General features: G+C 32.3%; 1 protein-coding gene across 4 annotated transcripts in view; it reads right to left on the bottom strand.

Moving 5' to 3' along the window:
* The window catches only part of LOC145293079 (uncharacterized), a 665,443-nt gene that overhangs the window by 475,354 nt on the left and 173,679 nt on the right, over positions 1–16,410 (bottom strand). For all 4 annotated transcript variants that reach the window (XM_080139442.1, XM_080139450.1, XM_080139432.1 and 1 more), the window contains exon 4: positions 6,407–6,461. The gene's annotated coding sequence lies outside the window, so the exon portion shown is untranslated. The remainder of the gene's footprint in view (positions 1–6,406; positions 6,462–16,410) is intronic.

Here is a 16,410-nt window from a genome sequence, read left to right as displayed (position 1 = left end):
TGGGCGTTTGCAGGTGTATGCTGAGCAAAAAAAAACCCCAAAAAAACAACAAAAAAGAAACGTTCAATTTTTTAAACTTTGACCTCTCTTATGACCCCTTAACATTTATTGTTGTGGGCTCAAATCATGTTATTAAGTTAGATCCATGTCCAAGGAACCTATATCTAAAATTTCCAGTGTTTAGAAACAAAATTGTCAGAGGAGTTTGGTAGAGTTCTCAAAGGTCAAATCGTTGAACTTTGACCCCTTAAAAGCGAAATTTCTGGCCGAAACTGATCAAATAGATTTTCCCAAATCTCAGTATCCTGTATATCAAAGTTCGAGTCTGTAGACTTTAAATTGTCAGAATTATTGCGTAGGGAAACGTACACAGACACACACACATACACACACAGACAGACACGTTTACTTTTATAGATATAGATTGGGTGTATTTAGGCAGAATATTCTCATTGACAATCTTATTGAAAAGCAATGGGATTCTTTTGTTTCACTATCTTCTTTTTTTACGTTCTCCAATCTTCGAATAATTCTTTTTGTGTTTTTTTTTTCAAAATAATTTAGGTCGGATCTGTATAAGGTGGGCGGAAAATTTTTAACAGGGGAAGGAGGTCCACATTGATATCAACATCAAGTCGATTTTTTTTTAAATATATATACATATTTAAAATTTACGACCCTAAGCATTTTAAAATATTTCGACTACATTCGTAATTTACATTATTTCTCTGGCATTTCTTTGTCTTTATATATAACGCTTCCAGTATTTTCAATCTATTTATATTATTATCGCTTTGAAAGACTTTAGTATTTTCAACCATGATTCTTCGAAATATAAATTTTTATAGATATAAAAAAATATGCGCTTGCAATGCAAAAATTCGTATCACACACACACACACACACACACACACACACACACACACACACACACACACACATATTATTTATCTACTATTTATAAACATGACCTATTAAACCCGCCTTATCGTGAAAAAATATTTGTATATATTTGAACAGCCATTCTTTGTAGCACCGAATCTATAAGCAAATTATCCGAGAGACGGAAACTATTTCTAACTTATTCGATTAGTTTCGGTGTGTTTTAATGTTGTTGGCAAAGTCAAAGTCGCATTTAACTCGAAAGGTTTCGCCGAAATTTTATCAGAATTCAAAATTCCTCGAAGACTTACGCTGCCAATTCTATTAACCGCAATTGCTTCCATCAGGATAATCACATACTTCGCCACAAGTATAAAATTAAACAATATCTCCCCCTCTCTTTCTCTTTCTCTTTATATATATATATATATATATATATATATATATATAACTCGTTCTATATTTTCTTTACAACTATGTGCTAAATAATAGTAAAAATACGTATATATTTCCTATTGTTTTTCAACTTAGCTGGTTTATTCTACCCCATTCGCTATAACCACCTTGATCTAATTTCAACTGATTAAAACAATAAAAAAAGACAAAATTTAAAATTCGTCTTTTTAATTTTATCTCCCCTTTCTGTCTCTCCGCTTCGATCTATACATCTATCTATCTAACGTTCTATCTTGTTTTTAGAGCTCTGGATTAATAGTATAAAATACGTTTATATATCGTATTGCTTAGAATAGACTATTGTAATCTTCTGTTAGTAAGTAGTTTGTTATATTGTTATCTTAATAAAGAGATAGATATGGACAAGGCAATGATATACGTTATACAATTTTTTTAAGAGTAGTTAGTTGACAGCAATGAGAGAGGGTGAGAGCAATCGACAGAAACTTATTACGTATCACTTAGGTGGGAGAAAGACATTTTTAAACAATAGCTAATTAGGATACTTAAATAGATTTTCTAATACAGAGGAGTCTCTCTATTTAGCATGACATTTTCATCGATAGTATACGGTCTACAGACTTTTATTCGGATTTATTTAGTTTCCTTTTTGAAAACATAGCTCATGTTCACAAAAACAACAACAACAACAACAACAACAACAAAAACAAAAATAACAACAACAACACACACACAAAACGTAGTTCTATTTAATTTCTGTCAAATAATTCTATCTCACTCGAAATTATTTTATAATGGTGACATATTTCAATAATGACTGACAACGCAAGAGAAGCAGCTTATTAAGTGTTTTAAAGCTCAGATTTAACACATAATAAATCTTATATATATATATATATATATATATATATATATATAATAAAAATTGGATTTTACTTGTGCAAATGGAAACTCAATTAACTTTCTTGGAGTTATATTTTTGGATTTTACCGTCATTGGATAATTTACCTTTCACCAGACTATCCATTCACGTGTAATCATCTTTTTCTTCACCATATTCCCTCTGCTTTACTTTTTGTTATCAAGTAAGATCTTTGACTTACTTGTAGTTTCATCAAATACTTTTGTATGCAAAATCCGATCCCGCATTTTGCTAATTCCTACCCTCTGATGAGAAGGAAAGTATTTCTTCGAAACTCCGCAGATTAAGGACTATCCACTTACCAAGTGTTTCCTTTTCAGATTAAATATGTTTTTAACTCTTTTTCAAAGTGTTTTTTAGCATGTTTTATTAACTGTTTACTCTCATATATATATATATATATATATATATATGGAGAGAGAGAGAGAGAGAGAGAGAGAGAGAGAGAGAGAGAGGAAGAGAGATTCAGTTCCACAAAAATCACTTTTAGTTAGAATGTTGGCAATATTTACGTTGTTCCTTCCATAAGTATCTGATGAGTTTCTAAAAAGAAAAATATCGAGGAAACAAATGCCAACAATAGAATCCTCAGATTCATACGATCTGATGAACTTATGTAACTGGCAATTGCCACTAGTGTTCATGCACGACAAATTGACTTTAATGTTCTTGTCAAAGTCGAAGTCGTATTTAGCTGCAAAAGTTTCGCCGGTATTTTTACCAGAAGTGAAAATTCCCTCGAAGATTCGCGTTGTCAACGATTCCTTACGCTGATCGAATCAGAATCGAATTAACGTTTCATTAATCGATCCACCACGAAAATGTTCGACGCACGCAATCGAATTTGCCAAAGAGTCTAAAACGTTTTGTTTTTATTTTTGATGTGGGAAAATTTGGTTTCGCTAAAAACATTTTGACTAAGCGGAACATCTTATGGCAAAGGAGTTTACACAAGATTAAATTATCTTGCTTTCCTTGAGAGAAAGTTTTATTTTGTTTATTTGGGAAAGTTTCATCATTATCCCCTTCTTTCTTCCCATCTCTCTATATATACATATTTACCTAACTGTCTATCTTGCTCTCTAAATCGGCTATGAGCTACACATCTAATTTTCTTCATATTATCTATATATTTCATTTGTCGCTAGTCCCCCCTCGCAAATATTTTACGAAAAACACCCAACTAGCTGAAACCACTGTCAATAATTTTCCCCACTCTTTATCTGTGCTAAATCAAAACGTAGATTCCATGAACAAAGCTCCTTTCTTAGAACTGCACGCCTGTGGAACTCTGTTCCGTCTGCTTACTTCCCACCTGACTACAACCTTGATGTCTTCAAGTCCAACGTAAACAAATTCCTGATGAACCGCCCCTTTAAGTAGACATTTTTATTAAACCCCAAGACTAACGTACTGTACATGCAATAACCCTTATCCCTGAGTAGCTTCCGGGCCTTGATAAGTGGTGATCACCTTGTAAAAAAAAAAATTAGCAGGAATGGAATTTACATCACGTTAAAACCGACACTGTCTTTAACTCTTCCGTCGTAGGAAGTATATTATTATTATTATTATTATTATTATTATTATGATTATTATTATTATTATTATTATTATTATTATTATTATTATTATTATTTAAAACTATCACTATTGTTATTAATACTTTACTATATTTATCCATTAATATTTTTGTTTCAACTATTACTATTATCATTACGAAAACTATTAATAACATCATTTTTGCCGTTTCATTAATTTATTTATTGCAGACTATTATCCCCGTCTTTCTTAGTTGTTGTTTCATGACGTTTCGGCCAACTATTCCTCTGGCCTTCGTCAGGTGGTAACCGCGACGGGATAGGAACTCCGAATCTCCTAACTGCATTCTCAGCAATAACCGCCATCCATAGTTATCGTATCACCACGTTTTGGCCAATCCACGTTTAATACTCATTCCAATAATGAATTTCAATTAAATAATATATATACCATACGGTACGGACCCGACTATGGAAGATCAGATAATAAATACACGTGGATTTATAAGACTAAAAAATCCAATCTTGACCACCCTTCGGGGCCCGTGGCGCAGTAGATAGAGACGTTGAACTTCTGCGGCGCAAGGCCTCAAATGATTGAATTTTTTATGGACCGTTCTGTTATGAGTCTTTAGCCGGTTAAAATTGTTTTTAAGCGTTCAAAAACGGGTCAAACTTGAAAAAAAATCGTTATACATTTTGTACAGTCAGCATGCGCGCTGCGTTGGCATAGTGGTAACGTCACCGGCTTTGAATGCTATAATTTTGCTTTCGGTTTCGATTCTAGCTGATGACACCGAAATACTTTTTTTTACTTTTGAATTCACGACTCTATAATAATATATACGAATATGCGGTAATGACAGAATTAGATGAACGTGAAACTATAATTACTTGGGAATTCTTGAAATTTACATGGTCAAATCAACAGACATGAAAAAATAAATAAAAGTAGATATCTTAGAATAACGAAAAATTTGCTTTCATGACACGCAATAAAAAGAATAACTACTTAAGCAACATCGCCGATAAGATACTCTTAAGCTAAAAAAAACAAAACAAAAACAACAAAAAAAAAACCTACAAAATTCACAAGCTTAACTGAAATAACCAGGAAACTAACATCTTTGTAATCACCTCTTTTCCCTATTCGACTCTTGGACTTTAATTTCGGTGAGCTTATGCGGAGTTCAGGAGATTGTACGCTGGTGATGGTATCTCTTTCGGACTGTGGTTGTCTGATAGCTAACGGGTAATAAAGATTGTTAAGTATCCTTCATAGAGTGCGATAAGATAGTTCTTTTCTGGCTGAGATTTTTCCGTATGATAGAAAACATTAACCACAGTAGCCGTTCCATGAGAAATGGCAGGGCATCCCCAAGTGCTATGTTGCGTGCGTGTCTTGGAGTATTTCCTGCGTGGATAACTGGATTCGTCACTTCCATTCTTATGTTTCGGCTTTATGTTCGATTCTTTTGCCTGTAAGCTTATCACCATTCGTTAAAAAAAGTATGCACTTCTTGATATATATATATATATATATATATATATATATATAAGAGAAAGAAAATTAAAACTGTAAATTGAACTTTACAATCAAAATTTATTGTTCGACTGAATACTCCAAAAAACAATTTACAAAGTTTTTATTCCGCGGAGTTTCAAAGAATGCTATTCTTGTTATTCTTCTCATCAGAGGACAGAAAGAAATCAGCAAATTATATTTGTAGCAATGCTAGAATTTTCTAGTTAAGGCATTAAGTGAAACCGCAATTTATTGTAGCTATAAATTGCCAAATAAAAAAATGAAAAAATATTGGATATATAAAAAACTAATATAAAAACAAACCGCGCATAATATTTCAGCTTGAATAAAACTCCTCTCGAGTTGATCCAAAATGCAAAATAGTTCTTTAGATAGAATGTATTCCAAAATAAGTCCAGCGTGACAATGCATATAATCCGATTGGCAAGTTTTCAAAAATCCGATTGGAAAGTTTACAAAACAGCTGAAATAATGAAAATTGTTTTTTCCGGGCAGTCCAGTAGTCCAAAGAGAAATATGTCCCTAGTCAAATGGGACCTAATAGTAAGAAGAGAGAAATCCAAAATAAGAACCTTCATCCTCGGCTTAAAAAGAAAAAGTGATTTTAAGTGGGGGGGGGGGCAAAAACGCGAAAGCTCGTATTACTGTGACCGGAAATTGTCTACACAGAATGAAACAGATCTTTCTATAAAGAAATTCGATGTCATTATTAAAAGCAAAAGTGTAGGAGTGATAATTATAATTTTTTAAGTGTTGCAGAATCATAGTTTATTAAGGCTGTCAAAATGTCATGATGATGATAAAGATGACAAAATAATAATAATAATAATAATAATAATAATAATAATAATAATAACATTAATATTAATTTAGTAATTATAGTAACAAATTTAGTAATAAGTATTAAAAAAATATATATGCATACATATATGTATGCATATATGTATATGTATCTATCTATCTACATCTATCTATCTATCTATCTATCTATCGATATATATATATTATGTGTACATTTTTCATAGTATATTTCTCATATGAGTATATGGCCTCAACAGCTAAAACGATATTAAAAAAAAAGATAAAAAAATGTCTTACCTTCAAATGAAAATTGTCGTGTTGTATTTGGGAATTTCAATTCATTTCATTCAGACTGAAATTATAAGAAGTCAAATAAGTTACTAACAAAATATTATATTTTGTTAAGGAACAAATTATATTCTATTGAATATAGAAATACTACTACTACTATAAACAATTTGATTTGACGTCACACAACACTAAACTAAGCGGACCTCTTGCTCAAGCTGTTTAAGCTGCTTACTTTGAAACGCATAGCCATTTCTACTCATTTCTCGTCCCCTGTTCCAAACCCGATAATGACTCAAACACTGTCTATTCCAACACGGTTCAGGGTATGAGCTTAAAAGGCATCCGTCGACAAGACTCAAATTAGAAAAATTCAGTAAGTATAGATTTTCCCTGTTAGTTTTAGTGTGTAAACTTTTCCGTTAGTTGCTTTACACTGTGTAAACTTTTCCGTTAGTTGCTTTAGAGAGTGTAAAATTTTCCGTTAGTTGCTTTAGAGAGTGTAAAATTTTCCGTTAGTTACTTTAGAGAGTGTAAACTTTTCCGTTAGTTGCTTTAGAGAGTGTAAAATTTTCCGTTAGTTGCTTTAGAGAGTGTAAACTTTTCCGTTAGTTGCTTTAGAGAGTGTAAAATTTTCCGTTACTTGCTTTAGACAGTGTAAAATTTTCCGTTAGTTGCTTTAAAGAGTGTGAAATTTTCCGTTACTTGCTTTAGAGAGTGTAAACTTTCCTGTTAGTTGTTTTAGAGAGTGTAAACTTTTCCGTTAGTTGCTTTAGAGAGTGTGGACTTTCTTTTTAGTTGCTTTAGAGGTGTAAACTTCACAGTTGCTTTATATACATATCTACCTTCTTGATCTTGTCATATCTACCCTTATCATATGAGTCATATCTACCGATATATCTACTTTTATTTTTTATATCTAATGTAGAATTATATGTATATATATATATATGTATATATACGTGTACATACAAACTGGCATATATATAGCCGCACAGAAGAGGTGTAATACAACAAAACAGTCAGTCTGTGGATGACTATATGTATATATGTGTATATATATGTTATATATATATATATATATATATATATATATATATGTATATATATATACACTACTAAAAGTACCCATCGTTGACTGGGTTAAAAAACAGCCTACAGAAAATAGACTCTGATTTATGAAAGTATGATAGGTTATCAAAAGGAAGGGTTGTAAAGAGATAACTTCGAATTTGGGGCTATCAAAACCAAAACAAAATATGATGAAAGTAAAAATAAAATAGATAAGTCCCATAATTTATTATACCATACCGGTTCACACTGAAACACTTATCACAATATTCTGTGGATCTATATTAAAAAACCTTGTTAAACTTTGTGACATATTTCCATTCTATGGAGGTCAGGCGCGAACGCAGACCCCACAATTTTATCATACCATCCCTATTTAAGTTAAAACATATTTATCAAAGTATTCTTATGTACATCTATATCAAAAACACTTGTAAACGCTTTTTTTTTAAATTAATTTTTTTTTTTATTTCCATACTTTGTAGACCAGGCGCGAACGCAGACCCCACAATTTTAATGAACCACCGTTCTGCCACATCAAACATACCCATTCCCGTGTCTCGATACATCTTCTATCATTATATGTAATCAGTTTTTTAAAATAGTCAACCATATAGGAGCCTATTCGTGACCACACACACACACACACACACACACACACACACACACACACACACACACACACACACACACACACACACACACATTCAGCTTTATATTATAGATATATATATACAGGGTAAAACGATAAAATTGTCACCCTAAAGAAAACAACAATACAGTTTTATTTTGAAACTTTTATTGAAAAAATTAATTCAGGTAACTTTATTATGTAGTAGAGCTGACATCTATTTAATGTAGCCACCTTCAGCCTCAATCACTGCCTCGATACGGGTCCGGAATAGGGAGCATCCTTTTACACAAGCACCGGTAGGAGCTCAGCGAATACTCGGCGGATGGCGGCAATCAGGCTGGCTTTGGTGTTGTGAAAACTAATGTTTGTGATGCTTTCAACGTATAAGGAAACGAAGTAGTCGAGCAGGTTAAGGTCGGTGGGGAGGAGGGGCAGTGAGAGAAGGGTACAAATTTGTAGCACACATTCTGAAGACAAGCCTGGGGTTTTTGGACTTGTGGGTCGGCGCCGACTCCTGTTACCGCACCCACGGTCTGCCAACGGCCACCTGATTACATCTGGGGCTCACCATACTCTTTATCACATCCAGGTACACTTTGGTGTTGACTTTTAAGTCGACTTTGAAGATGTAAAGTGGCAGGATGTGACCCTCATTTGAAACCACACCAAAGATCATAACCGTGTCTGGAAACTTTGTTTTCATTACCCTGGGCACGACCTCAAGCGTTGAACAGCCTGGATTTGCATTTTGAGGGTGCTGGCAATGGTCCTGTTGTCATAACTTGATTGAGAGCATGAGTTGTACAGCGGCGCATCTCCGATCTCGCTTGGTGAACATTGCGTCACTTTCAGTCATAATAGAAGGTTCATATTGCATTTGGGATTTGTACACAACTGGACAACTAGTAGACGGTCTTTAACAAAAAGAAAAACCGGGTTTCCTCAAATGGAAATGGAATTATGCTGTCATTTCTAGTGCTATAATTATAGCGTTCCACTCTATATGACCCTGAAGCTTTTCAGCCTTTTAAACTTTATAGAAAAAAACAAAAAACAAAACAACAACAAAAACGTTCTGGATATCAAATTCATTTTTTGCTCCTAATTAATCAATTTTATTTTTGCTCCTAATTAATTAATTTTATTGTTTAGATATGTCTTTTTTTATATGAAAATTTCATCCTTGTCGTGGATTGTTCGTTTTGGCCTCAGATAATACATTTGTTATATATAAAACTACAATATTTTCTAAAGTTAGGACAAATCCATTATTCTAAATATTATCCACATTTGGTTAATTATATATTATGTATTTATAATATTATTGCCATTACATTTATTTATTTTAGTTTCATTTGAACAGTTGAATAATGATATATATATATATATATATATATATATATATATATATATCTATATATATATATATATATATATATATGTGTGTGTGTGTGTGTGTGTGTGTGTATTTACATAACGAGTTTGTTTTACTGTACACATAGATTCGAAAAAGTTGTCAAAAAACAAATATATAACAAATAAATGTCATCAAAGGCAAGATAAGTTACAAACATGCCGATATTTTTCTTTTTAAAATATATTGATAAACATTGTATGATTTTCGAAGCGATTACACGTTTTAAAGTGAGTAAAACCACTAAAAACCTTTCCAGATCGGTAGAAGAGTAACTTATCTTGCCTTTGATAACATTTATTTGTGATATATTTGTTTTTTGACAACTTTTTCGAATCTATGTGTACAGTAATACAAACCTAAAATTTAATTTAACTTGAAAATAATATTTAAAATACGCGTGCGTACACTGCACAAGCACCTTTATTATTATCATCATAATAATAGTAATAATAATAAAAAAACTGGTGTAGATGACATCTACTGGCGCCACACCACACCAACTAGTTGTGAAGGGTCAGGGAGGATGGAAAGACCGAGGTGAGAGAGTACTGACCAAATCTCCACTGGAAGTGTGCAGTTCAAATCTGGTATCTTGGGGAGGCATTTTGTCACCCAAATCCCAGGAAACACCAATGGCCGTTGTGATAACATGCAATCATCTGCACAAGTGGTCAAAAGGTGGAGAACACTGGAAATCTGGGGAGACTTGTCACTTGGTCTCCAGGGAACACCACAGGTTACTGCCAGTGAGCAATCACCGATGATGGCTTGTGAGACAACTAATACGTTACACATTTTGATAAAAAACATGGGGAAAAAATGGACATAGAAGAACAGAAAACCAAAACTTTAAATATAATTTCTGTATTTAAAGTAATAGTTATTTAAATATTTCAACATATAATCATGTGGAGAAAATCCAGCTTCCCAATAAGGGGCACTCTGGATAGGAATGAAAATAATCTCAGTCATGAAAGATTTCTCCTCCACCGACCGAAGACAGCAAAGATATAAAGTGTAGCATCAAAACATATACTACACTGTGATCTTGTTCCGAAGGCCAAAAAATATTTGTTTAATGTTTCTTTAATTGTTTGTTCCCTAAATTCATAATTCAGTTTTATCAGTATTAAATTGTATATTGCTTTAAAATTACTTAATTTTACATAGATAATGTTTATATTTGATATTGAATAAAGTTTAGTTTAAGTAGTAATCTAACTGTGTTCCTTTTTCTTTTTAAAAATGTTTTATTACTGTTTTTCAAATGGCCCTCATATAGTACTGACAGTATGACAAATCTTACCTACATTGCCTGCAAATATTTTTCAGTTAACAGGACTTCTTCTTACTCTCGGTGGCCGTGGTAGAAGGCCCCTAGGCAGATGACGCTTTCCTCCTTCTACGTTTGTCCTCCGCGGCCTTTCTTCTGTTGTTCTGGAAAGCCGCGGTACCTTGCTTAGAGAAAGCTGTCCAACTATTCCTGTCTTTGGCCATGCCTTCACAATCTTTCTCTGAGATGTCAACTGCGCGGAGCTGTCGCCTCAGCGGATCCTTGTACCGCTTAAGCAGAGCGCCTCTGTCCAGTTTGTGATGGCACAATTCGCCATAAAACACGACTTTATATATATATATATATATATATATATATATATATATATATATATATATATATATATATATACTAGACTACCAGTAACCGGTTAGGTCAGTATGTTATATATAGCTATGGAATTCATGTATGAGCGTGACACTTGTGGCGTAAAGAAAATAGTTTTTTTTGACATAACAGAAACATTTCTATGAAAGTATATTAAAATGAAAAAAGAATATAGATAGATTTCTATGCGTCATTCTGTTTATTATAATTTATTATTTTTGAAAAAATTTTTTTACAGTTACTGAATTATAAGTGGTTGGCCATACTTATAGGTAAATGTGCACTGAACAGATACCATAATACTTATTATAGTTAAATTCAAATTTTGATATATTTGCGTTTTTTTACATCGTTCATTTCTGTATTACGTTTAAGTTATTTTAAACTCCACTCTTCCCATGTTAAATAATAATTTCGAAATAATAACGTTAATATTTCAGCGTCCCAATTGTTCTTTTGTTATTTTTTTCGCGTTTAAATTATCCAAATAAACAATTGTTAATACTGTCTGCTTTTTTTTACATCGTTCATTTTTGTATTACGTTTAAGTTATTTTAAACCCCACTCTTCCCATGTTAAATAATAATTTCGAAATAATAACGTTAATATTTCAGTGCGCAGGTTATGCGCGCATTCGCAACCGGATGTCATAAACCGGAAAGTGGGTTACATAAATCGTTACAAGGTCATTTGAGTTTTATAATTATATATATATACATAAATATATATATATATATATATATATATATATATATATATATATATATATATATCATATATATCATATAGTTTATAAATATCTTTTTATATATGCATGTCTTATTCCTTCCTGCATTCATTCGACATTTTTCCTGACCTCTGCGATATTCTGTGTTAAAATTTCGATAAAAAATTTTCTTTTCAAGTATATTTTGAAAACGAAATAAAAGACCGCTATTTCTGTAATTGTAAACTCGAAATAGAAATCAGCACAAAACTAACATCTATGGAAAGAATGTGATTTTGATGCAGCACGAATTATTTTTAAAATATATTTGCATAACTGAGAAGGTCAGCTTTAATTGGAGTCGACATTTAATAACGTTGAAGCTAAAATCTAATAAACGGAGAAGAACGAAAAATATATGGAATAGATTTCCGAATGTGAAATTGAATTTATGCCACCTGAACGAAAGTTGTAAAGAAAATCAGATTCAATTACTGATATATATATATATATATATATATATATATATATATATATATATATATATATATATTAGTAAATTGAATAAGTACATCAATACTAACCTGTCAACAAAACGATATATATATATATATATATATATATATATATATATATATATATATATATATATATATATATATATATATATATACTAGCAGGCCGCCCCGCATCGCCCGATGGTAAAATACGCTTAAAGATGATATTTTGATTAATGCAGATTTCGTATTTATTATTATATTATATTGGAAAATCATTTTTAAACAAACAATATAAAATAATCTTTGATTAAATGTAATTTGGTTTCTGTGTTTTTGTTAATGTGCATTCCTTTTGTTGACAGGTTAGTATTGATGTACTTATTCAATTTACTAATTATTTTAGAATAATAACGCCTGGTAATTTTAAATTGTGTTAAGTTTCTTTTTAGATTACATTGTCTTCAAAAATATCACACGAGCTAAATTTTCCTAGATCAAAAATTCAGGACTGCTTAATTATGTCAGTATCCATAGATTAATATTCCATTTACTAGTTGTCTATCCCGGCAGTTAGTTTTTTTTTTTTTTTTTTTTTGTTTTTAGTTTTAACTAACAACATTGATTTTCGGTTAGCGCTGATATTATTAACATACTGCGATAAGATCTTTAAATAAACCTATTTATGTTGAGCCTAAAGATAGAAGCAGCAACACGCGCTGTCTTTCGCGCTTTGCTTTCATTCAACTAGCTTTAAATCTGATGAACATAAGGCATAAAACTGTTAGTCACCACGCGCTGTACATCGTGGGTCTACACTTTACCAATCAAAAGTCTTCATAAGTGAATTGCTTCTTAATGCAAACTCCTGTTACTTGTTATACTAATTCAGTACAGATCGGTTTATCCTCAACGCAAAGCAAGAACCAATTAACGAACACGTTTCACATCCCACAAGCAGGATTCTGTTACTAACATGGTCAGTATTTATGTTTTATGCAATATATAAAGGCACATTTCAAAAGCAAAACAATAAATGCCGGCTGTTTGTACAGTTGCCAAAGGAATATTAAAAGGCAAGTGTCTTTTGTGATTAAATGTATAATAATGTATACTTGACACTTTATTCATATGTTGTATAAAAATGATTATTAGCCGTGTTAGTAACAAAATCCTGCTTCGTGGGATCTAATTTTTTTTAAATAATTAGATCTTACTTTGCGCTGAGATGCCATGTTCTGTAAAAGTATAATGGATGAACTATTGTATAATTATATGGCAACATTGGGGCCGAAACAATTGCATGCAAGTTGTTACTAATAAAAGATTGGTTGGTCGGTTGGTTTTGTTTTACGTCATATCAACCCTTTTTCAGGTTATTTAATGCCGAATCCGGTGATTTTGAATACATTTTTTTTAATAGAATATATTTGTTTTTTTGCAAGTTAGTTTCTATTTAACCCATAGTTGGGACCCTAACAGGTACTACCACTCCGGGTCAGAGTGGACCTGGGAGCAATGGCAATTAAAGGGTGGCTCCACACTCCCCAGAGCCCGCAAGCTGGGGCCTCACCACCGGATATAGTTTAAGGCCAACTAATAAAAGAATAATATTTTGAAAATGAGTAACTCTATCCGTGTTTGTCCCTTGTAACGTGGTACTTTGACACACACACCCACACATACACACACACACATATATATAATGAATAAATGACAAAATTCTATATTCCAAATTTCATGATGTTGACCATCTTACAATTTATTTCTTTAATTCAGTTGATATTTACATTTCTTGACAGTATCTGTTTCGTAGCACAAAATCATTCACTTAATTATTATTTCATTAGTCAATAGAAAAGGTCCAATTCTCCTCCATGACAATGCTCGATTGCACGTTGTTAAACCGACCCAGCAAAAGTTAAACGTAACTCTGCCCCATTCAACTTACTTTGCCGACTACCACTTTTTACAGCATCTTCACAACTTTCTGCATGCTTCAGAAACCTTAGCGATATCAAAAACGTCTTCAGCGACTTAACCCCCTTCAGAAGGAAAGATTTTTACGTTACTGACATAAATACACTTGTTCTGCGTTGGTAAAAATGTGTTGATTCTGATGGTGCTTATGATGCTCGATAAATTTTTGTTTGATTCATATATGTTCATCTGAATTTAAAACTTAAAAACCGAAAGAACTTTCTTTTCAATCCGATATATGAATACCCGTCCCAGGACGTCTATAAGCAACATTTATAGCATTTGTCTCTAATTTATTACTTTATTCTTTTCTGAGGAATAGGACGCAGTGTCAGGGGCACACTCTTAAATAATTCCGCTATAAGAAAATTATTTTTTTCTCTGTATACTCTTTGATTTTTAATAAAATATCACCACTTTTCAAGAAGAAAAGGCTACTCGACGATAATAGTTAAATGAGTGTCAGGTGGACGGTAACAGTACACTATGATGATTCGTAATTATGGTGATGATGATGATGATGATTGGGCAGAATTTGATTAGTTAAGATAGCGGTTCAACAAGAATTTCTATTGAACTTGAAAACAATTATACTGTAATCACCTGGGTAGCAGCTCAGCGATAATGTGTGTGAGCAGATGGGAAATTTTAGGAAACAAACTTTGCTGAAGTTTTCGGTTAGATTAAGGTAGGTAGGTAGGTAGAAAAAGAGAGAGAGAAAGAGAGAGAGAGAGAGAGAAAGAGAGAGAGGGAACCATTAACAGTGATTTTAGCTAGAAGAGTTTTTGTTGTGAATGTTTTACAGGATCTTATGAAAATAAGAGAATAGAGTAGCGACAGACAAGCAAGGTCTCTTCTGTGATAAAGAGATAGTAGAGAAAGTTTCGATCAATAATGTTTATTTCCAAAAACTTCCCATCTATAGAACACAATATCACAGGGCTACTTTCCATCTGACATTCAAGTCGAATATTAACAAATTTTTTGACGAGTCGTCTTCGTAAATAATTAAATTCCTAACATCAATTAAAATCATCTCAAAATGTTGTTCATCGCCAAACGAGAATCTCATTAGTTTTTATACTCACTGGGCCATTGGGTCCTGATAAGCAGTCAATCATGAGTAAAAAAAAGTATTTTTACGTAAATCAAAAAAAAAAAAAGAAAAAAAAAAGAAAAAAAAGAGAATGTGATGCAATCATTAAAATTCTGTTGGAGCTGCATTTGTCTTTCTAATGATCTTTTTTTTGGGTGTAAAAGTTTTTTGTGTCATAATTGAGGATGATATTCTCGTTAGCCCAGAGCAACAATTACTGAATAACCAGCCGCTTTTGATGACCATCGAACAACTATATAATTAGCTTATTAGCCATCGCCCAAGGATCAACGGTACCTAATTAACATTTATAAACCTTACGTATTGTATTAGAGAACTAATGATGAAATTGTCTGTGGCTAAAAGTGTACCATTTGAACCAAGGAAATGTCTCTAGCTAAAGTGCTGTCTACGTACGAAATTAATGTACATCCGGTGGCAAGGCTTCAATTTGAGCTTTGTAAATTATAGTGTAACTCTTCAGTTAACATTACTTCCAGATCTGTTTTAACCGGGGGTGGCGATACCTGGTAATGTTCTATAATGAAGGTTAAAATAAATAAATATGTTCTGATTTATAATAAAGAGCATTTGAGTTGAATTCATTTGATACTTATTAGTGACCTTGTTCTCCTTTTAGCACTAGAAAGCATATTCGAGTTTATTTTAAACTAGCATTTCAGCCCGGCGTTTCCCGGGTGTTTGGAGGTGTATGTTGAGCAAAAAAAAAAGTTAAATTTTTTAAAAACTTTGACCCCTATTATGACCCCTTAACATTTATTGTTTTGGGCTCAAATGAAGTTATTAAGTTAGATCCATGTCCAAGGAACATATATCTAAAATTTCACGTGTTTAGACCCCAAATTGTCGGAGGAGTTTGGTAGAGTTCTCAAAGGTCAAATCGTTGAACTTTGTCCCCTTTATAGCCAAATTTTCATGGTTGTCATATAAA

The sequence above is a fragment of the Euprymna scolopes genome, chromosome 2 (genome assembly GCF_053919585.1).
Source record: "Euprymna scolopes isolate OS-2025 chromosome 2, ASM5391958v1, whole genome shotgun sequence".
NCBI classification, from domain to species: domain Eukaryota; kingdom Metazoa; phylum Mollusca; class Cephalopoda; order Sepiida; family Sepiolidae; genus Euprymna; species Euprymna scolopes.
Note: the sequence above shows the minus strand (reverse complement) of the source record. Positions and strands in the feature narration are given on the sequence as shown.